General features: G+C 44.5%; 1 long non-coding RNA gene across 2 annotated transcripts in view; it reads right to left on the bottom strand.

Annotated features, from left to right (window-relative positions):
• Positions 1 to 22545, bottom strand: part of LOC308197840 — a 66891-nt gene that overhangs the window by 18730 nt on the left and 25616 nt on the right. The window contains exons 2-3 of one of the 2 annotated variants that reach the window (XR_013953357.1): positions 4644 to 4768; positions 4159 to 4541 (exon numbers count right to left, since the gene is read on the bottom strand). This is a non-coding gene — a long non-coding RNA (uncharacterized lncRNA). Of the gene's footprint in view, positions 1 to 4158; positions 4542 to 4643; positions 4769 to 22545 lie in introns of those variants that run through there. The other variant, XR_013953356.1, reaches the window with a different exon arrangement.

The raw sequence follows: 22545 nt of genomic DNA, 5'->3' as shown, positions 1-22545 counted from the left end.
CTTACTTGCTGCTCCAAGAAGAAAAAGAAGCGTCTAGGTCTGATCTCTCCTTGGGCCACCTACCATTCACACCTACTGTAACTAACCAGACACACTCAGGAGCATCCATGCTACATCTGTACATGCCTTAGCAAAATAAAAGAGCTGCACAGAAAGTTTTACAGCCTTCAGCAGAACAAATACAGAATATATGTCATTCAGGGGCCAAAGTTATGTGTAGATCCCCAGATGCTGCTGAACATCTGTGCTTTGGAGCACCCTTCTCAGCTGTTTTCAGAAGAATTTTAGTTTTGTCAACACACCCAGTTCTTGCAAGTATTGACAAAAAGATCCCAGACAGGCCATGCCTCCAGCCTCAAAGTATTTGAGCTGCAGAACGTTTCCCAGGGTTGCTTGCCCATTGCTGATCCTGCTGAGGCCCATAGAAATCTTTCCCCCTTTCTGTGGACAACAGATGAGGTTCATATTTTCTAATTTTACTTGACATGTGCTCTTCCCCTCCCCACTCTTTTTCCCCTCTGTTGGCTCAATTCCACTATCCCTCTCATTCATGCCAGAGCTCGTGGATATGGGATATAACAGTGAGCAGCACTTCTTCACAGCTCAGTACTTAATGTAAAAATTTAAGTGGTCTGCTCTGCTACATCACATTTAGTTGCATCTTACATTTCACTTTAACTGAGAAGTTTTACCTAGTAAATTCTGCATAACAAACAAGTGAATCCTACTGAAGCACCAATGAGAGATCAAACTCTTGACGCCCCAATGCCGATTTACATGGGCACAAGCTTGACCAGACCACAAATTGCCCCAGTGAGGACATGAGTCCCCCCAGCTCAACCTTGTCATTAATCTAAAAAGGCATCGTGGCTTCGTGGCGCAAAGAAAAAGACCTGGCTGAAGGAAATGTGGCTCCATCTCATTAGCAAGAGCCGTATTTAAGCACAGCAGTGACATTGCTGTTAGCATTTCAGGCTTGTGAACACCGCAGTGAAACTCTCCTGTCCCCTCAGCTGACTCCCCAGACCTGCAGGAGGGAAGGCTTCCTCTGGAGCCAAGCTGCCAAGATACTCTCCGGCACGTTAAGCATTTAACAGCCTCTGTTTATTTATTGCCCTTAAATGCGATTCATGAGGGAGGACCTGGCCCATTTGCTCTTATTGTGCTTGCTCTTTGCTAGTCTCCTGACTGCAGCACAGGCAAAAACATGATTTCATTAAAATTAGGACAGGAAACAAACACAAAACTCCTTTTGTTTGAACCTACTGGAGCAGAAATACAAACCCCCAGCACTTCACACTGGGCAGAAACACGAGGGTAGGCAGCGGCATGACCCTGCAGGGGTCCTTGCTGTTCGTCTGCTTTCACAGCAGGACTGAAGAGGGATTTAGGCTTGGCCAAGGGATGCTGAGGTCCAGCACATGAGACCAGACCTCTGCTTGCTGCCAGCATGGGAGCACGACCGGCGCAAACTGCTATGTCACCTCCTTCTAGGAGGGATGCTCAATTAAGACGTGTAAGACAAGCATATCTTTCTCTACCTTCTGATGCTTTATTTTAGAGAGTGCTGCTTAATGTGTGTAGCCCGCAGTGCTTTGTGATAAAATATACAGTAAAACTGATGAAAGAAGGAGTATCACTGACTATAATTGTACCTAAATTAACAAGACTTAGAGTAATCCCACTCATTGAAGCTGTACTCCTTATGTACAGAAAGTAAGCTGGGGGTGGAGTTCAAAGCCAAGGGAAGGCAAAGGGAAGGCAAAGATAGCTGCTTAAGCACATTTGCACAGCTCCAAAGTCTGTCATCTTCTACGGCACAGGCAATGCAGAAGTACAGCCCCACGGTTAAAACAGAGCTCAAGACAGGTGGTGTGGGCTCTTCTCTTCCATGCAGGTACATTATTGTTGTATGTGGTACAGGAAAAGCTGCTGAAACCCTAAGCTGCAAGATCTGCAGAGAGCCCCACTCAGGAGAAGCCTGTAAAGTCAGATGGGTGCTGCCACGTAGCAGAGCAGTGTAAGGGCATTTTGCCCAAATCACCATTTGCACATGCTGGGGATTGACAGTGATGTTTTCAGAGGGCTTTGAGGTCAAGAGTCTTAAACAGTCTCAGAACACTGTTTTCATCCTTAAAATGACATAGCACAAGGGAGTGGAAGCTCTTGGACATTGACTTTCTTCAGAAAATAGGGCAAGAGAATAACCAGCACAGACAGTCCATAACAGCTCCTTCCAGCCTACCAGAAACAGAAAATGCTCAGGGCAAACCAAAGCCTGTACAGGATCCACAGCTCCGTAGATCCCTTCCCAGCTTCTTGCACACCCCGAACCTCCTCACTGGCAGAGCAGCACAAGAAGCAGATATTCCCTCAGTGTTAGCACTGATGAGCAAAAGTTAAAACCCTGGTGTGTCATCAACATTACTTTCATCCAGCAGACATGAGTAGGAGAGAAATGCCAAGCAAATTCATCTGAATTTTTCTATTTACAGAAGTCAGACTATATGTTCTTATATCAAAACACCACTGCCTAACAAAGAATTTGGAAAGTTATTCAATATAAGGCAGCTTGTGACTCAAGTGAGTTTACAGATGGGACTACAACAGTGGAAGGAAGAAAGCACCTGCTGAAAGCACTACTCTGAGAAAGGGCATCACTGCTGCCTTGAAGCCACGAGAAATAGTAGAATAGGAACTTCAACTGTGAGCCATTTCTGGGCTCAGACAAAAGCCTGCTACCCAAACCTGGGCCAGGTTTTCTTGGGAACAGAGCTGCCTCCATGCCCTCTTGGAGCTGTGGCTGTCTCCTTGGAGAGTGCAATTAGACCCAAGCACATGCAGAAATTGCGTATTTCAACTGCAAAAGGAGGCCATGTCAGTTCACGGGCTAATTGATATGAGCACACTGTGTGTCTTTGTGCAGATATATGATCAACCTTGAAGGAAAACTACTGATCTGCATCATGAACATGGACATATTGGAAGTCCAGAGGAGGCCACGAGGATGGTCAGAGGCTGGAGCACCTCTCCTACAGAGCCAGGCTGAGGGAGCTGGGGGGGTCAGCATGGGGAGGAGAAGGCTCCGTGGAGGCCTTGTAGTGGCCTGAAGGAGGCTGCCAGAGAGCTGGGGAGGGACTCTTTATCAGGGGGTGGGGTGATAGGACAAGGGAAATGGCTTTAAACCAAAAGAGGGGAGGTTTAGATTAGTTTTATGGAAGAAATTCTGTACTATAGGGGCAGTGAGGCCCTGTACCAGGCTGCCCCGAGGAGCTGTGGGTTCCCCATCCCTGTCGCCCAAGGCCAGGCTGGCTGGGGCCTGCTCTGGTTGAGGGGTCCCTGTCCATGGCAGGGGTGGCACTGGGTGGGCTTTGAGGTCCCCTCCAGCCCAAACCTTCCTGTGATTCTGTGATTCTCTGCTCATTAGAAGAACCGACAAACATCCTTGGCTGACAGCGAATCAAACATACAGGATTTCTTGCTCATTCCTGCAGAATCACAGGAGAGCAGCCAATGTGGCACAGAGCTTTAATACACAAAAGGCGAGTTCTTAATGCCAATTAAATTTAGGATTGGATTTTTTTCTGCCTTTGCCTCTCTCCAGAATCTCTTGAGGCTTCAAAGGCACCTTTCACATCACACCAGGATGTTTTCACATTACAGCGAGCAAGCTTATCAAAAAACCGCTACTTAATTCCACACATCAGCCAGGAAGAGGTGACCCAGATTCTGGTCTCCCCTAAGAGAGGAGAAGCTGGCCCATGAGTATTTCAGGCAGGATAACAAGACAGCTAGCCTGCCAGAACAAGGACCCAGCACAAGGGGAGGCAAAAGTATATGAGTCTGAAGGAGCCCAGGAGCTTTGATTTCATGTTGTCACAGACAAGTCAGATGCACAGCGATGGGCTCGTTCACTTAGCTCCTAGTCTAGGAAAGGGATTCTCCATACGACAAATGAGACATCCCTTCCCTGGAGGCTGTTGCAAGCTCAGACCTAGTTTATGAGCACTCTAGCAAAAATGTGCAGTAACCAGCGGACAGGGAATGGCATCAATTGACTTTGGTTGGGTAAGCCCCCTCAGAGGCTAATTTCCAGGTTGACAGGCTCAGCAGGGAAACGTGGAGTGTGAAATAAAACATTGAGAACTTATAAAGAAACCCAAGGAGACGAGTACAATATAAATCACAATTCATTTCACAAATGCATTACATGCTTGAGCAGGAATCTGAACACCGTGTTTCCTGTATACTGTGTTATATTAATGAAGACAGGCTAATAGCTGTCAAACTACAACCAAAATCACCAGAAACCCAGAGAGGATTTGATGTGCACAGAGATTACAACCCACACAACGGATGCTCCTATCTGTGCTATCAGGAGGCTTTTGCAAGCCAGGTTATACACCTATTGGATTCCAGAGCCTGTGCCCTAACAAACACAACTCTCCTCTGCTTCTGTCTTCAAATGAAACTAGATTTCATGAAGGATGACACAGAATGCATGTGGTTTTCTGGGAGCTATGTTGCAGTGATGAAGAGACCTAATGCATAGAAGAGGTTGAATGTTAGAGGCACTGGAGTAATTTTGACATTTCCCCAAAAATGTAGTCATGCCCATCCCCAGCAAGGCTATTTTCACCTACCTCAGTACAGAAACTCAGAAGTATAATGCGTGCAAGGCATCCCCAGGTGAAGAAGAGATCTGCCGACCCAGAGCAGGCTCTTTCCCACAGCTGGTCCTGATTTATGCTCACACCACATAGAGGCCCTGGGGAAAAAGAAGTTCATTCTACAGAATTAAGGAGACGTCAGCAATTATCAAGTATCAAGGCTTGATAGGTCTCAGAGTGTGCTTGCTGCAGGTATAAGAAAGTGTTTTGTAAAGAAACAAGATGTTTTCCTCCATCCACTGGCTGCTAACATGCAGCCTGAATTTAGAAAGTTTTGCATCTATTACAGAGGATAAAGTGCTCCAAGTAACAGGACACATGCAGAAGTACCCAAAGAGACCCCATGGGAAGTTTGGGACTCATTTTCTCAGGGTAGAGATGCTTTTCATCCAGACAAACACAGAAATGCAAGAACACAGGGATGCACTGCCTTACACAACCCCAGTGCAGGCCCTTGGCATGGGAACTGCCTGCTTTTGTACATCTGGCTCAACAATGCTTGAAGGAAGCTGCTGCATCAGTGCTAAAGAGCTGTTTGCTCAAAGTCCCCACTTGCTGAAGGCTTACTTGAGACCCTGACTGAGCCCAAAGGAAAAGGCTATCAGGAAATTCAGCAATTACCTCGTATGGCTTGTAATTGCCAAAGCAAACCCATCGTCTAGGCATATCTGGGCATATTTGCAAAGAGAGCTGCAGGTCTCTTTCTGCTGATCCCTCTCATCTTCAATTGGCCTCCTAGATGGTTTTGATTTTGTCATCTGCCGCAGGCAGGAATGTTTTAAAGGCACCTGCTGTGATTCTGTTCCTTTTTTATTTTTTATTTTTCCCATCTCAGTATGCACACAGAAAAGCCGCTGTTTAGAAAAACCTGTTAACCCATTGAAGAGTATAATAGGATTTGGGACAGAAACAGCATGTTAAGTACTTAGAGGCTTTCCAGGGGAAGAACAGAGCTGGCAGGTCAGTATGTTCAGCTAATGATGTGTAGACACTTCCATCATGGCTTGTAAGGACCAAGTGACCCATCACAGTGAATACAGCAATGGCTAAAGTCTAACTTGCATGCGCTGCAGCCCCTGCCAACAGCCCAGACACTGCAGAAACTTCTGCTACAGGCATCACAGCTCTCAAAAGCAGGGCATCCGTGTTCCTGCAGCCTCTTCCCACAGCACAATACCCTGCAGATTTCTTCTGTCCCCTCTCCAAGTGTACCCTAACAAGCTGCCGTGAAGTCTTTGCAAGCATCCCAGCCCTGCTGCTATCTCATCATTACCAGCCTTTCATTGAACTGTGTGAGCAAGCACCTTATCGCTGTCATTTTGCAAGTTAATGAGAAGAAATTTTGAGCCATATTTCCTCTCCAGGTAGCAGGCATGATTTATTTTGAAGCTATGTGATCATAACAAACCATTGCCACTTCTTCGCTTTATGCTTTAATAGTCTGAAGTCAATACAGTCACCTAAAATCTTATCCTTTGCAGGTATCAAAGCATTATTTATTCCCACGATAAAATATTCCAGATGAGACAAACTAACTAGTTAGCACAGCAGTATTTACTGTGGTCCTTCCTAAGTCACACAGACATGTTCCTCCCCCCAGATAAATCCCTCTCTCCCGATTTGGGCCACCATGTCATCCCTGCAGGTCCAGTACCACCAACCCAGGCATGCACGCATAAGTACCCTGTCTTTGTGAACATGTTTGCAGCTCTGCATTTCCCATGAGCACAGAAGCATGGGAAGAGATCATATATCACAAATTATATGCAGAAATGGCACTTACTGGTGCTGTAGACAGTCACAGCAGGCTTCAGTTTGACAGGGCTAGTATTCTGGCAGGCATCATTTCACTTAAGTGCAGGTGTGTTGAAAAAGTCACCAGCAAGCAGGTAACAGCAGTAGGATTCTGCTGGCATCCCAGGAGAGGATGGCAGGGTTGATTAGCAGCTCTCTGTTTCCCTTGTCTGCTCCAGGATGTGGCTACAGGTTTTGATTTCAATAGGCAATGAAAGGACCTTGAGGTCTCATGGCACAGGTCACTAGCATCTGTGAACATTAAGGCAACAACTCTTTGGGTTCTCCTAACACCTGGGGAAGAGTTAAATGTCTGTCCTTGCCCACAGAGGCAACTGCAACACCCCAAAAGGGGGGATTTGCAATAATTTATGCAGATGACAGCTTTACAATTACTTTGGAAACAGATGAAACTTATCACATGTGCAGCTACAAAAGCCGTTGCACCAGAAGAGGTTCAAGGCTATACAGAAGGGATGCTGAGACCTCCCAGGTAAATGTCACTGCCCACAAGGGCTGGAGGAAACAACAGGAAACACCACTACCACCACCAACAAAAAAAAAACATTAATTTCATTTCATTTGAAGCGATTGAACCACAAGTTTTCCTAGGAAAAGTTTAACTAAGTAGAAACCACAAGGTCATGTTGAATCCCTTTTTCAAATTTTTATTTATTTATTTATTTATTTATTTTTGAGGGAAACCACTTGGTGGAGCTGCCACATCCCAGTCTCAGGCTCCTCTTCCATTGCCATTTGGAGGAGAGACACCACTTCACATCCCAACAAGCTCTTCCCGAAGCATATCCCTGGTTTCCCCACCTGGTGGGACACCGACCTCTTGCTTTGATCATTGCCAAGTGCCTTTGAAGCCCTACTGCAGGCCTGGCCCCAGCGAGTGTGTCACTCAGCATGTGGCACAGCACCACTTCCCCCTCCGCATTCCTGGCTGCTCTCGTCAGCTCAGCAGTGTCCTAAAGGTGACAAATAGCAGGTCTAATTTGGAAATGGTTTCACCATAAAGTGACAGAGATGGCATCAACATCAGCTCCGTGTTCAAGCAAAAAGCTTCACTGCAGCAGGCTACGGGCAGGCAGCAGGGCCCCCCAGCCTCGTTATTCACTGCTGGATGCAGCTTGAAGAGCCGACATGCAGTCTGCAGGCTCCCGGGATGCGAGGTAAGAGTTAGTGGGGACCCATTAATCCATGTAAACATTGGGTGCTTGCTCCTGCACAAACTGCTCAAAAGAGGACCACATCCAAATCCCAAGGGCCCTTTTCCCATAGGAATAAAAACATTGAAATTAACACAAGGACTTGTAAGAGAAAAGCGTGCCAGATTAGTCCCAGAAAGCCCTGAATTAATTTAGAAGGATCCTCTTACACCAGCACCATTTTGAGGCCGTGCTAGGGAGCAGGTGGAGTCACACCAGCCATGTTCAGAGCGCTCTGCAGCCCGGAAATGGCCAGTTATGAATTGCCAGCCTTTACACCGCTCCAGTAAGGTCTTGTTGCCACTTCTGCTTGATCTGAGTCCTGACTCGGAGGACAAGCACAGGACAAGCCACCAGCAGATCCTATTATTCTCTCCTAAGTGCCTGTCATGAGCAAAGAGCCTTTGGAAAAAATGAATGGATTTTACTAGCCTTACTGTTCCTCACAATAAAAGCCAGAAGAATGTCTACTGTGAAATAATTCTCTGTGAGGATGATATTATGAAATAAGTGATTGTAAGACGAAAGTTACTGTGTGGAAATTATTGATTACACAAATATCCTGACATTCTCAAACTGTGTGCGTAGAGACACTGTTACATCAGGCCTATTCTACATACTTCTCTCTTTGAAGAACAGCTCTGCTTTTTTCACATTATTTTCTCTTCCCTCTTGCAAGTCTCAATCTTTTGTGTGACTATCAGAACACAAGTGCACCAGAAGTCCTCAGCAGGACAAAGATCTGACTTCAAAGGCTTGTAAGAACAGGAAACAGCCCACCACTGGGGCAGATTCTCGTTACAAGCAATCCTGCAAAGCGTTTCATTTGCAATGTCAGTCTCTTCAAATAACAGTTCTGTAGGCACAGCTTATTTTTCATTACTCTAAATAAATAAATAAAATAAAATCAATCAATCAATCAATCAAACTAACAAAAACACAGAAACAAAATCAAAAAAGCAAACTTCAAGTGATTTTCACACCAGGCGTAGGGCACGGGAGTGATGCTGCATGGTGCCTACGGCTCTGCAAGGCAGCTCCTGGGACTGGAATTTAGCAAGGAAATAATCACAACCAAGTTGGAAACACGGCCATGGGAAGGGAAAACCTTCTAGGAGAGCATGGGTTGCTGAAGGGACATCTCAATGGTCGTTCTGCTTCTCCACACCTCCCTGTCCCAGCTAGTGCATGTTCTTGAGCACCATCTGCTGGCATTTTCTCCATCAGCGGGCTTTCCAAGCTCCTAGGCTGCTCGGGCACCCAGGGTCAGGCGATTTGGGTTGAGGATTGCTGGTAACCTGAGCAGCAGCACAGTGTGAGAACAAATCCAGTATTTCATACTCCAAAAGCAGCCTATCTGTTTTCCAGCAGAGCCGAGGCTAACACACCGTGGCTCTGTGCAGAACCGGCCCAGATCACAGAATCACCGAGTGGCTGAGGTGGGAAGGGACCTCTGGGTCCATCTCCTCCGACCCCTGCTCAAGCAGGGCCACCTAGAGCAGCTTGCCCACCTTGAAGCTCAGAGGGACACCACCGTCACCTCCTGGGGTAGAGGTTCCCTCCTTGCACTGTGGTTCTCTGGAACAAGGCAAAGTGCTGGATTTCCACAGGCACTCATGTCTCAGCAGGATCTGTGCTGCAGCTGGATGACTGCTGCAGTGTTCCTGCAAAGACATGTGCAAACACATTCCTAAAAAGGCATGTGCCGGATTCAGCCTTCCTGTTGGGTGGGCACAGGAGACACTTACTACTAGTTTGTGGGAAATACGAACCTTTTCTAATAAAAATGAGGTAACTCTCAAGTTCTGTGCCCTTCCCCATGCAAGCACTTTAAATGCAGTATGAGCTGGCTGATCAGTATCCTAGTAATGTCTTTATTTTATTTATTTATTTATTTATTTTATTTTAATCTTTGTTACAGTGGAGCCACATCTATCTGTGGTGCACTGCTGGAAATGATTTGAGTGGATGAGAACGCTGCGTGCAGCTAAGGGTCATCCATCAGCTGATGGATCTGCCCCCTGCATGCATGCCTTCTTCCCTCCATCCTCCCTGCAACCCCTCTTTGTGGAACAACCACACTGCCCTCCAGGACAGGCTTGGATCAAGCTTCTGCAAGACGATCTGCTTCCTGCCTTGGATCTGCTTTTGGATGCTGGGTGGTTGCGGGAGCAAAGGACGTCCCTGGGACAAAGATCCTGTGCTCAGCCAGGGGCAGCCTGGCAGAGCAGCAGAATTATTATTGGTATATATATATATATATATATTTCTGATCTGGTGTCCTGTACAATGGTCAGAGTTAAATTACAGCCAGGCATATCCCTGTTACAGCTGAAACTGCTGGCGCTTTCCACAAAACGTAGCTGCATTTATTTTTATTGTCTTTAAGTGCACAGGACAGATAAAGAGCCAACTGCATGATTACATACAGGCCTCTGAACCACACATAATCTGTTGTCTGTAATTAACCAAACAACCTGGGAGAACACCAAAATACAAGCATGTTCCCTTTGGGAACAAGTGCCCTGTATTTCAGGAACAAAATGCCTTTGAAATATTACAAAGAAAAAAAAAGAAGTCAGGCATACTGAAGGGAAGACATGCTTCCTTTCCTAGCTATCATGAATATTTTAATTGTGATCCTCCTGAGATAATTTAGAACTCCTAATTAGAATACTTCAGGACTGTAATTTGCACAATGCTTTTTGAAATGACTTTTTGAATGTGCCAGGTTGATTGCTGCCCTTCATGTTCTGCATTCCCCTCACCCACTATGCGTAACCCCAACCCCTTCCCCACACACAATTACACGTGTGCACACACAGAAGCACATAAGCATGTTATCAGAAGAGGAGAAGAGAAACCTACAGCCTGCATGGTCATCACCTTAGGAACTGCTTATGAACGCGCCAAACATCACTGGTTTTCTGGTAGGCTTTAGCCAACAGAGCTGCCCAAGGAGAGCAATATGAGGACACAAAGACACCTTGGAAAGCATCAGTAATGATCTCCTCCCTGTGTCAGTAGCCAGTGCAGCCAAAGAGAGGGGAATTCGAAGTGTTAACTGATGTTGCAGTGGCTCAGTGGTCACATTATCAAAGCTTTATGGTGGATGTAGTGTGCAGACGTGCGTATTGTTTCTTTCTAAGCCCAGTTCAGAACCAGCAGCTGAGTTGGAAAAGCTTCTTTAAATAGATGGTGAAGCCCTCTGCTGAGATGGAAACTTTAGCAGACCTCCACTATTTCTCAAGAGCCGCTTTGTTCATAATAAATGAGCACTCTAGCCATTTACTTGAAAAACTGCCATTTGCAGCAATTTTTGAGGTTCTTGTGGTAAATAACACTACTGCAGCTTGTCCCCCAGGCAAGAGGGGGAGTGCCCCTCTAGAAAGCTCTAGAAACATTAAAAAAGAAAAAAAAAAAAGAAAAACACCAACAAACAAACTCTAGAAATACAACTCTAGAAACATAAAAACTGAAAGGATGTTGTGATCCATATGATGACACCAGTAAAATCTGAGCCCCATGTGCTGAGTGCTTGTGCTTTTTGCTGATACGAAGGCAAAATGGGAAAAGAAAATACAGCTATCAACAGTATGAAAAGCCTGGGAAGAGAGCTTCTGTGTGCTTCTGGTCCCTTCTTTGTATGGATTTTGGGCAGGCAGAAAAAGTGGAGTCAGCAGAAAGTCAGAGAAGGATTTATGGAAGGCTAGGACATTCGTACTGTGCTTGTTTATTCAGTCAGCTATGAAGTGCTCTGTGAATGCTACTAGGTTTCAGTGGGTCGGAGAGATGTGTATATGATGGGACCTGCAGCCTGGTGCTGTTCCTAGAGCAGCTCCCTACCCTAGATAGGAGCTTCTCCATCCTCCTCTGTATCTAAGCACCAGGGTGGGAATCAACAAGGTTGTGTTCAACAGCTACCAGGCTGCCTGCCTGACCCAAAAGACCTCTCTTCTTCCCATCTCCCTACAGCCCTGGAGCACATCTGAAACCCCAAATAGTCTGCCCCGCTTTTTCTGCACCATATGACAAACCATCATCTGCATCAGCATTGCTTGCCACCACCTCAAGCTCACCAGTGAAAAGGTGAGCAATCAGCGTGCACCAGTTGTGTCTTCTCTCACTAACTTCTCCCACCTTTGGAGAAAACAGTGGGCTGTCGCAGGCTGGAGCAGGCATGCAAGAAGCAGCTTTCACCACCTCAGCCTCCACCTTTCCTTCTCCTCCAAGGACAGACAGCAGAGTAGGGAGAGGCACCCTGCCCACAGGTCCACGTTGAGGCACTCTCAGCCTTCTGTACACGTCTTTAAGGCCTGTGCAATGTGTCAGCCACTACACACATGCAAGCATTTTTTACACTGAAAGGTTTAGCTTCAGCCCATAGAGAGTCACTTTGCAAGGCTCTTTATCTGTAACACCAACAGCAAGTCACTCCGACGGACTGCAGCGAGCATGGGAAGGAAATCCTTAATTTCACATCATGTTCTGTGCTCCAAATGTATCCCATTTTTAGCATGCTTTAGTATAGTGCAGCCAGACGTCACCCGTCAATTATGAAATCTTATGTAAAACCAAACACGGAGCAGTAAAACGGATGTCTTGAAATTTGTGTTTGTAGCTCCGAAGAAATCATTTCAGGAATGTTTTATATTTATTTTCTGGAAACGTGTGAAAATTTACACCCAGATGCTGAGACGTCAGGGCACCTGACAAGCCTTGTAAGTAGCTAAGGATTAATGTGCAACATCTGTCAAAGTCAGAGAGGGAGAAAATAAATATTTCCACTTTCTGGCTGGATTGCCTCACACTGCTCTGGCTGAGTTGGTTTGTAGGAGTGAAAATGATGTATCTTCTTGTACGAAAGCCATGGTCTTGAAGACTAGAAAGTATGTCTAGTGTTCCTACAATGAAGGAAACAATCCATTCTCTAAAGACGCCTTCAAGGGCTTCATCTCTCACAGATGGTTACTTCAAAAGGAAGGAACAGAGGAGCCATCCCCCTGAGCAGACATCCAGACCCAAAGTAACTCCTCACTTCTTCAATCTGTTGGCAGGAAGAAGAGCAGCAGTAGCAGGTGTTTTTATGTTGTAGAAGAACAGCTCTCCTCGCTGGAGGATTAAAGACACAGACTAAGATCATGTGTCACTGGGGAGCAAGACACATGCCTGGAAGATTTTCAGTCCATGGAAACTACATAACCATCCCAAGGCCCACCTTGGTCACTTTTCTACAGAAGGTAATTCTAAAAGATGATTCCAAAGAAGATCATCCTAGAAATCACCCAGTGCAGATGACTCCAAGCAATGTGCACCCAGAGAGGAAAGCAAGCAGAAGAGTTCAGGTGGCAGCAAAACAATCACTTTCTCCTGACCAGCATTCCTTTCACAAGAAAAAGAGCAAAACCTAGCCATCCCATATGGAACCTGAGATACTCTCCCCCTTCTGATTGCTCTGGCTCACAGGTTCCAGGACCTCCATTCAGTGTCTCACCGAAGCACAGAATCATAGACTGATTTGGGCTGGAAGAGAGTCATGGACACTTACAGATCCCCCCAGTGCCACCCCTACCATGGGCAGGGACCCCTCAACCAGAGCAGGCCCCATCCAGCCTGGCCTTGGGCACTGCCAGGGATGGGGCACCCACAGCTCCTCGGGGCAGCCTGGGACAGGGCCTCACCGCCCTCGTTGTGAAGAATTTCTTCCTAATATCTACTATAAATCTACCCTTTTTTAGTTTAAAACCATTATCCCTGTCGTATCACTACGCACCCTTGCAAAAAGTCTCTCCCATCTTTCCTATAAGCCCTCCTTAAGTATTGAAAGGCCTCCCTAAGGTCTCCCCAGAGCCTTCTATTTTCTTGTCTAAACAACACCATCTCTCTCAGCCTTTCTTCATTTCTCTTCTCATCCAGGCAGCGTCCAGACAAATCCATTGCCAGACCCATAAAAAGCAGCTATTCTGAGCTGTTTCACCTTGGATTCACAGATGCTTTCACCTCCTCCTCTCACAAATCTGTCCTTCCCTGGAACAGCACTAGTCATACCTTGTGATTTCATCCTGAAATGGAAACCAGCTGCAAGACCAAGCTATCTGTATCTCCTGTCCGTCACTGAGCCACAGTCACAGTGGGGTGCTGAAAACGTCCTTCAGGCGTCAGTCAGTGGGTCGCTCATCTTATGCACAGCATTCAAAGCAAGACGGCCTCCAACTGGGTTCGGTGTTCACTGGCTGAAGCAAGAGATCCTATTTCTAGGCTTGCCCTATTTTCTGATCATAATTCAGTGGTGCATTAAGATCAAGGTTGCTTTGCCTACCTGTATGCATTTAAAAAGAGAGGATTTCTCTAGAGGAAGCTTTTAGAAGCAGTTGTTCATGTGGGTCAGAAACCAGCTGATGTACAAAAATCTCAATCACTAAGTTACAAAACACCAAAATTAAAAAAACAAAACAAACAAAGAAAAAAACCAATATTGTAAACAGCAGCAAAAACTTTTCATATTGGTCAAGTGCATACCAAAATCTGGTTGGAGTTCTCATCAAAGCAGTTTGGAACCCTGAAATCAGCGCAGGGTACCACGTCCCATGTGACAGCACCCTGCAGAGTAATTTGAAAAGAAAAAATCAGGAGGAAGGCTCAGGCAGCCTGCTGGTGACTACTCCTGCACTAAGGCATACAGGTGTGGGGTTGTGAAGACAAGCTGGGTTTGTGGACCCCAAGAAGTGAGTCTGGACAAAATGGCTGCATCTCCACTCTTCTAGCAGACTGCCATGTTGCATGAGGAAGGATGATTTTAAATAGGGAGAAGCAGGAAATAAAAGGAGCAGGTGAGAAGAGGAAGAAGGGGGAAGAGAAGAGACAACAAATGACTATTCATTTAGCACATAGAAACCAAGATGCGATTAATTAAGATGCCAAGGGAGGAGACAAAATTCTGTAATTGCATCTCCACCAATGTAAGAAGCCTGGGTAATAAACAAGAGAAATGGGAATTGCTCACTTATAGAGCATAAATATGACCTAGTTGGTATCACTGAAACCTTCTGGGAGGAATTTGCATGATTAGAATGTATAAAAGAAATCAGTGCTCATAACCTGTTTGGGAAGGGGATGTGTTTGCTCTGAAATGGCATTATCTTTTCAAGTCATGGATGGTTGGAGGGCTGTTATCTCCAGCACGTACTCTGCCAGCGCACAGGGAGAGCACTAGCTGCTGTCTGCTCTTGAATGACTAGACTAGGGTGTCTGACGGGAGGGTCATTAGCCTCCTCCTCTGCAAAATGCGAAATAAATTCTTACCAGGGGAGCAGTCTGCATGATTCATCCTGACATTTGCAAAGCCTCCCCAGGACTGTAAGTCCTATCTAAAAACTCTCAGGATTTACCAAAAGCGTCTCTAAAGCTGGGTTCCCTGCAGAGCCATGCTGACTTAGACTTTTGTCTGGGCAGAGAAATATGGAAAGACAGCTAAAATGAAAGTCAGCCTCTTCTTCAATGCAAGCAATCACATTAAGCTTTTAATGCACTGACAAAGCAAATGCTAAATGAATGAAAAATCATCTTATGTGTTCAAAGGGGAAAACTTGAGACTTAACATAGTCAAGAGAAAATAGTTGTGAGAAAACAAAAGTCAAAGTGAGGTTACTGTTCCTCAAAAAAAAAAAAAAGTACTAGACAATCAGAAATATCATGATTCAAGGAAGATTGCTCTTTTAAAAACCTTGGGATGAAAGACCAGTGTAAGTGGTGAGACATGTAATCTTCTTGAGTGGATAGAAAAGCAGGGATGGATTTGATGCAGTCAGTTATTTCACTTCTAGTTTATATTGATTTGGAGCAGACAGGACTTAGATAATTCAACATCCAGCAAGAGTTCACAAAAACGTAAAGAATCTTTGCAATGGAGTACCAAAAATAACATCGCTAAGAATAACGCAGAGAGCTATTGTCTTCTGCATCCTTGTGGCCAACATCCTTGGGAATAGCCACTGTGTTGGATTTCTTTTTCACCCCCCAAAGAACAATCATGCATTTGCTACTTACTTACTTTGGGGCCATTTGTTTCAAACAAAATGCAATATCTTGGTAGGAACTGAACTTGCTGCAGCCTCAGTCCCTGACCTGGTACACCACACACTAACACTCCCAGCTCTTGCACTCCAGCATGCATTTCAAGACAGTCCACAGGGAAAACCCCTCCAGCACTGCCAGGTCTGAAGAATGTCTCAGGTTTAGTAATCCTTTGTGTCAAAACCCCATCTCCCAGTCATTCCCTCCTATATCCCAAAAACATTACTTTCTGTGCAGGAAAGTACATGCCAATGGCGAGCCCACACCACAGTTCTCCTCTACGGAGGTACCTGATAGTGTTTTTCTCTTCTACACAGAAGCCTATATTCACAAGACTGGAAGGACATTCATGTCAGACAAAACAACTTTTCTAGTAAATTTTGACTCAATTTGATAATGGGTTTGAAAGCTATTGAGGTATGAGGCATAAGGAAATAGACAGCTTAATTATATATGTCATTTCCTTAGAAAAAAACAAGCTAAAGGAAGCATTCAAGTTATGTTAAAAAATCTTTTCATTCCAAGCAGTAATGTTAAGTGTCAACTACTAACAACAGATAATATTGAAGTTAGGAATCTTTTTTAAACAAAGCCCCTGGAATGGACAGGTTGGCTCTCAAAAAGTCTTTGATCAAAATTAGTCCCAAGATAACATGAAGATACCTTGCACTTTTTATCCAGTCTTCAGTTCAGTCTTTTATAGATGCCCAGAATCAATTCTGGACACAAAGCAGTAGTCAGGATGAAACCCGATTAAAAATATTTAAAGGATGATAATATTTATTGATATTAATTACATAAGCTTTATTAGGATAACATATTTTGAAGTTTCTACTTATAAATTTGGTTGAGAGAGCTCGTGCTGTTCTAAACACCAAAGGTCTTAGAAGCATGGCATAGAGCTGGGTATCACCATTTCAGTTACTATTATGTTGAAATACTAATTAATGTGTGCAATAGAACAAATTAAAGTTGTTAATTGACAAGTCTCAAGGTTTAATTATCAATAGGGAATCAGCAATTGGATAGTGTATGTTTAGGGAATCCTGTGGGATTAACATATGTTATGCTAACCCATGTTGTCCATCAAAACCAAATTATGGTGAAGTTTGCAGATAATGGAAACCACGGGAGAAGTCTAAATAGCAAAAATATATAAATAAATGAAAATTAAACAATAAATTAAAAAAAAAAGTAAAAAAGTAAAAAAAAAAAAAAAAAAAGAGCTCAAACTGTTACCAAGAGTCATGTTCAAATACAGCCACATAAAGTCGTATCTAGGAAGTGGAAAAGCAGACTATTGTCAGAAAACGCAACTGCCAGCCATCATAACAAAAGAATAAGCAGGCATACATTGTTAGTCAAAACCAAGTTCCATAAAACTTCCTAGCTAAAAAAGTTTTCACTCATTTCATGTATAAACTCTAGACAATGAAGAGAGAGTCCTTTTCTTTTTTCTCTTTTTTCCCCCAGGGCATGCTGTCCCCAGGGAGCGAGGTCATCACATATTCCCAAAAGAGTCAACTGTAAAAAAGAATACCAATGAAGGTCTAGAGTGCCTGAGTTAGCTGGGCCACAAGGTTTCCACAGCACTAAAGTAGTAATTGCAGACATGCACCAGGAAAAAGCACCAGGAATGACGAAAGGAAGCTTAAAATCATACTCAGCCCCATGTGCTGGACTTATCACAACTGGTTCAGTTCTCATAGACTATGCAGGAGGTGCATGGAGAGCATAGCTTGTTGTAAAAATGTAAACTCCAAAGATTCCTCAGTTCAGAAAACGACACAAGACATTATTCATCCTAAAATACCTTATCGCACATTTAGCCACTTCCAGCATGCACCACCATAATGTCCACATCGTTCTAGGAGGGAGTTTGTCATGAGCAAAGGTTATTTATTTTCCCAGCTCCCAAGAACAGCAGATGCTAGGAGTCTACTTTAAATCACTCACAGCCTCTAAACTCATCAGCCGCTCTCACCCACTCCTGTAATCATGTCATGGTTTGCTGCAAATATTACTTGGTTACAGGAGCTCTGCACCTTACATTGTTCAGGGGTGCATATTAGATTCCTCACCCTCTTCAAAACTGCAACCTAAATAGCCTCCTGGCCTGAAAATATTCACTACAGAGTCAAGAAAAAGAGAGTGAAAAACACAGCACAGATATATTTCTATTCTTTTTACTTGGGTTCTCTCTCAATGCGTTGTTCATGCAGCTACATATTCAGTGCTTCATTGTTCATCTCCAGAAAGACTACATATTCACTCTTTGCATAAAAGGGAAATGACATGAAGGAGGTCTATTACTTTATTGACTTGCAGAAAGAAATTTACTGCACGTGCCCTTGACTACCCAATTGGTATTATGCAGGTTGTCTACAAGCTGGATTGTTTCTTTCATTTACAAGCTTGTTTAAAGTGCTCTTATCTCTTCCACTCCAGATTGTTTTTAATTCAACTTCAATAACATTGCTGAAGACGTCTATTCACAGAAAGCTTAGCAAGTATTTTCCTACAAAGCCACGTGGTGTTCAGCTTCTTAATTGTGTTCATTCATTTGGAGAAGAGATAGGGGTGTGGCTATCTGTGGACATGACCTACAGTGCTGTTACAAATACTGAGCTTCTGTATTTACAGACAACAGTACATTTTAAAAGTGACGATTATATGTATAATTACAGATAATTATATGTATAATTATCACAAATATGCTACAATACAAAAGGAATTGGCTTCAGCATTATTGCTTGCAATCATCTGGTTCTCTCAGACTACGCAACAATAAGGTCTGCAATGTGATTGTCAACATCAGTTAAGCCAGGTGAAAAAGATTAAATATACACTTGGCATGGTCTCTAATTCTGGAACTCTGTTTACTAACAAAATGTGTAAGAAGGTTTTAAAAATTATTTTTATTTTTACTCTTTTTAAGCACACCAGGAGGGGATGGAAAACAGACATTCTCAAGCCACAGGGTGGCTCCAGGTGGATGACAGAGAGAGAACCCCACTCTTGTCTTGCCTCCGGTTTGTGTTTTTGCAGATGTTGCCCTGCCAGACGGGCAGTTAATTAAACTGTTTTAGGGCATTTTCTAATGCTCATCTACCAGACAGAAAATGAGGATTGTGGATCATGAAACTGAGCAGCACATCCAACATGCCCTAGACACAACACCTGGCAGGAAGGATTCTATTGAAGAGTTTGAGGTGCTTGCTCTAATTGCATGAATTAACCCATCATAGCGATATTCACCATGTAATGCAATTGTAGAATATCCCCAGTGATACCAAACATGACAGAGAACCCTCGTCAGACAGACAAGGGTTCACTTCCATTAGAGCTCTCAGCAGTACAAAGCTATCCATCCTCAAATAGCTGGGGCATTGGCATGGCAGGTCCTTGCTTAAGAGGCAAGCATGGAAAGGGCCCCATTGGGAAGGGGAGAGCCTTGGCCAAGCCCAGCGTGTGCTGTGGCACAGAGATAAGGATGTGAGATTGCAGGCTTCGCAGTCATAACCCCCTCTGGTTCTTTGTTGGCGGGTTGACTGGAACCCCACTTAGTGTACTGACTCAGGATTCCTGCTGAAAGACAGTGGCAGTAGACACTCAACTATCTTTGGGGATGGCAATTCCCTAAAACAAGGAGTGGCAGTTCAGAGGCAGGCATAGCTTTTCTTTTCCTTTTCCTTTTTCTTTTTTTTTCTCCTTTTATTTTTTATTTCCTTGGATCTCATACTAAAAAGCCAGCAAAGAAAATGAACCCTGAATTACTGTCCCTCTTACCCTGCCTGTGCTGGGAGTCCTTTACAACGCCTACAGACAGATCCCTAAGCCTTACAGGGTATCCTCAGACTTCTCAATTTCTGACAAGTAAATACATAGCTACTTTGATGCCTTCTGCCACAAATAAAGAGAGGGCACAAAGATAAGGCAAGTTCTTCTGTTACAGGCTTTGCACAGTAAGTAAAGCACATCCCTGCATCAGCAGCTGAAAACTGCACCTTTCCCCCTCCCAAGATGGTTTTTGGCTGTATACTTATTTTTCCATCAAGGCATCTTCAAAACTCACTATTTCATTTTATATGTAATGCATGTTGAAGTTTCCAACTGAAAAATTACTGTTCCCCAGCCCCACTGCTGTGGTATTTTATGGAACAATTGTTTTGAGATATAGCAATGTAGAAGAAGCAGAAGCTTAGTAAGCACAGCAAGCCACCAAAATTTGGAGACAATCAAAAATAATTTCACCAAGAAAGCTCCTTAGAAGAACACAATTGATTTTCCAGTCCTTTTCCAAGTCTTCCAGACCAAGTATTTTAATTAATAGTTATCCCACCCACTGAAATGCAATAATCTCTGTAATATTAAAACTGAAGTGTTCAAAAAATAGAGGCAGTAAATTCTACACACAAGGGCAATTCCCTCTCCCAGATGCACAGGGAACCATACAGCAGAGAGCAGATATACATTGCAGCATTTAACATGTGCTGAAAAAGCAACAACAACTATAATGCTGGAAGTGCTCGAGCAGATAAACGTTACAAGACAGGAAAGCTTCTCGCTACAGCAATACTTCTTAAAGCATCAATTTTGTCTTTGCCCCATTTGCAAGAATGCTTGCCATTTAGCCTAAATCAACAACAATTCAAGTCAGTGCTTTGCACAGCAAACAGCTAATAGGCCACAGAAAAGCGTTCTGCAAAGATTCAGCTCATAGTTGGCTCATCTGGGAGCTGCTAAGAACCAGAAATTTTGACTCTGCTTTCACTGGCTGTGGCATGGGGATGGAAGCAGGTTTCCACACAGGGCAAGCAGAGTGTGCCATGGTCATGGCACAGAGCCACCTCCACCACCTTGATATAGGGTGGCCTCTGCCTGGCAAAGACTCAAGGAGAATGGAGGGCTAAACTCTCTCATCACTGTGCATCTTTCTGGGCTGGTATTTTTGCAGCAAGTCCATCTCTGCAAAGGCCCTGTCCAATTCAAATTAAATTTACCCAGCACCAAGAGGTGGTCATCACCTGGGGAAAGAAAGCTCTTATCCAAGCTTCAAACTGCAGAGAATTAGAAATGGAAAAATCCTGAGACTTATCAGGGAGCCCTATTAAGCTCCTTATTCGCTGTCAGAGAGTCTTCAGGCAGGATGCAGCCCGTTCTATATATAGACCCACTTAAAGCTTAAAAAAAAAAAATCAAAGTAGCTTAGAATGGGGAATGGCATGAAGACAGACCCAGAGCAGCAGAGACAGACACTATCAAGGCGTTTTTTAAAAGCCAGCCTTTGCACCTCCTGGCCAAAGACCATTCGTGTTTCTGTGCAGGGCTTCTTGGACAGTGGATTTTCAGCAAAGAGCTCCAAAGCTCTGCTGCACAAGTGCTGCAGCGCTGTCAGGAATTCCTCCTCCTCCCTGTCCTGGGAGAATCCGATACAGTCCTTCCCCAGGAGGCAGCCTCTATTTGTGACATGCCCTGCAGATAACTAGCGTGTAAGTGCCTGTGACCCGCGCCTTGAGCAAAATCTTTTTCTTGGCTTTCTGTGCTCCCTACCAAGATTGCTGCAACCCAGCAGCTCCCAAGAGTTGGGTGCCCACCTGTTGTAAATTAAGTCAACAGGGGCACAGCCCTCACGGACTGTCATTGAAGGAGTTGTTATAGGGAAAGGCACCCTCAATTTCCTACTGACCACAGACCCTGACCTGCAGGCCCCCATCCTTTCAGGCTGGAAATGGCTGTTTACGGTGGGGGCCAGCTCTGGCTGTGGTGCCTCAGGACACTGCCATCCGGGCTCCCAGAAGCTGGAGAAGGTGGAGAATCCCCATCAGTCTGCTTAAGCACGAGTAGTTAAAAGTGGCAGAGCCCCAGACACAAGGGCTTATATCCTTTTCAAAGCTCCAGTTCGTTTTAATATTTATTCCAAGAGATATTCTTGTCATTTGTGCACATAATCCCCTTGGGAATCCTGAAGCCGTGGCTCGTCAGAGACTTCTTACAGCACTAAATCTCATGGGCTGGTTATAAAATGCAGAAGTGCTTTTGATCATGGGTATCTGCCAGCTTGCAGGGTGGCTTTGTGCCTCTTTGTTCTCCCAGCAGAAAGGATGTTAAACAAGGGATTCTTTTTCCCTCTCTTTCCCTCCTCCATATGCCACTCACACAGACGTAGCCTTTTCCCCCACTCATTACCCTGAAGGCATAACAAAGATGACCTGCCCATGTTGGAGTGCCAAGAGCAGCTCCTGCACTTCCATTACCTGATGTAGTGGATGGTGTCACCCCTGGTGTTCACCACTACAGCAACCCAGGTGAAAGGAAGCCCAGAGGGCACTTCCCTTTCCCTGCATGGTATAATACTGTCCATATAAACTGTTCTGTCCACAGGCAAGTCCAAAGGGCTTGTCAACAGCAAGGACAGGCAGAGGAGTGTCCGTTCCAAGTATATGCTTCCACAGACACCATGGGTACGAACATCCTTTTGAGAACAGCCATTCTCACTTCACTCTGTAAGCCAGTACAAGTAAATCAAATAAAAAGTTAGTCTGATTCCAAAAGAGTGACTAGATTCACATTTAGTTTCTCAAATTCATCCGGATTAATTTTCACTGTGTAGATAAACCACCATATCCTTACGTTAATATATTGCCCAGGTTTGTAAGTAGAAATGCAAGGAAGATATCCAGCTGACCCTTCACATCAGCTTGGCAGGGGACCAAGCCACCTTGCAGCCATCTGTGAGGTCGGTTCCCATGCAGGAGAGATTTGCTGTGGGATTAGCAATGCACTAGAGGGCC

This window comes from Anser brachyrhynchus (genome assembly GCF_964034855.1).
Source record: "Anser brachyrhynchus genome assembly, chromosome: 7".
NCBI classification, from domain to species: Eukaryota; Metazoa; Chordata; class Aves; order Anseriformes; family Anatidae; genus Anser; species Anser brachyrhynchus.
Note: the sequence above shows the minus strand (reverse complement) of the source record. Positions and strands in the feature narration are given on the sequence as shown.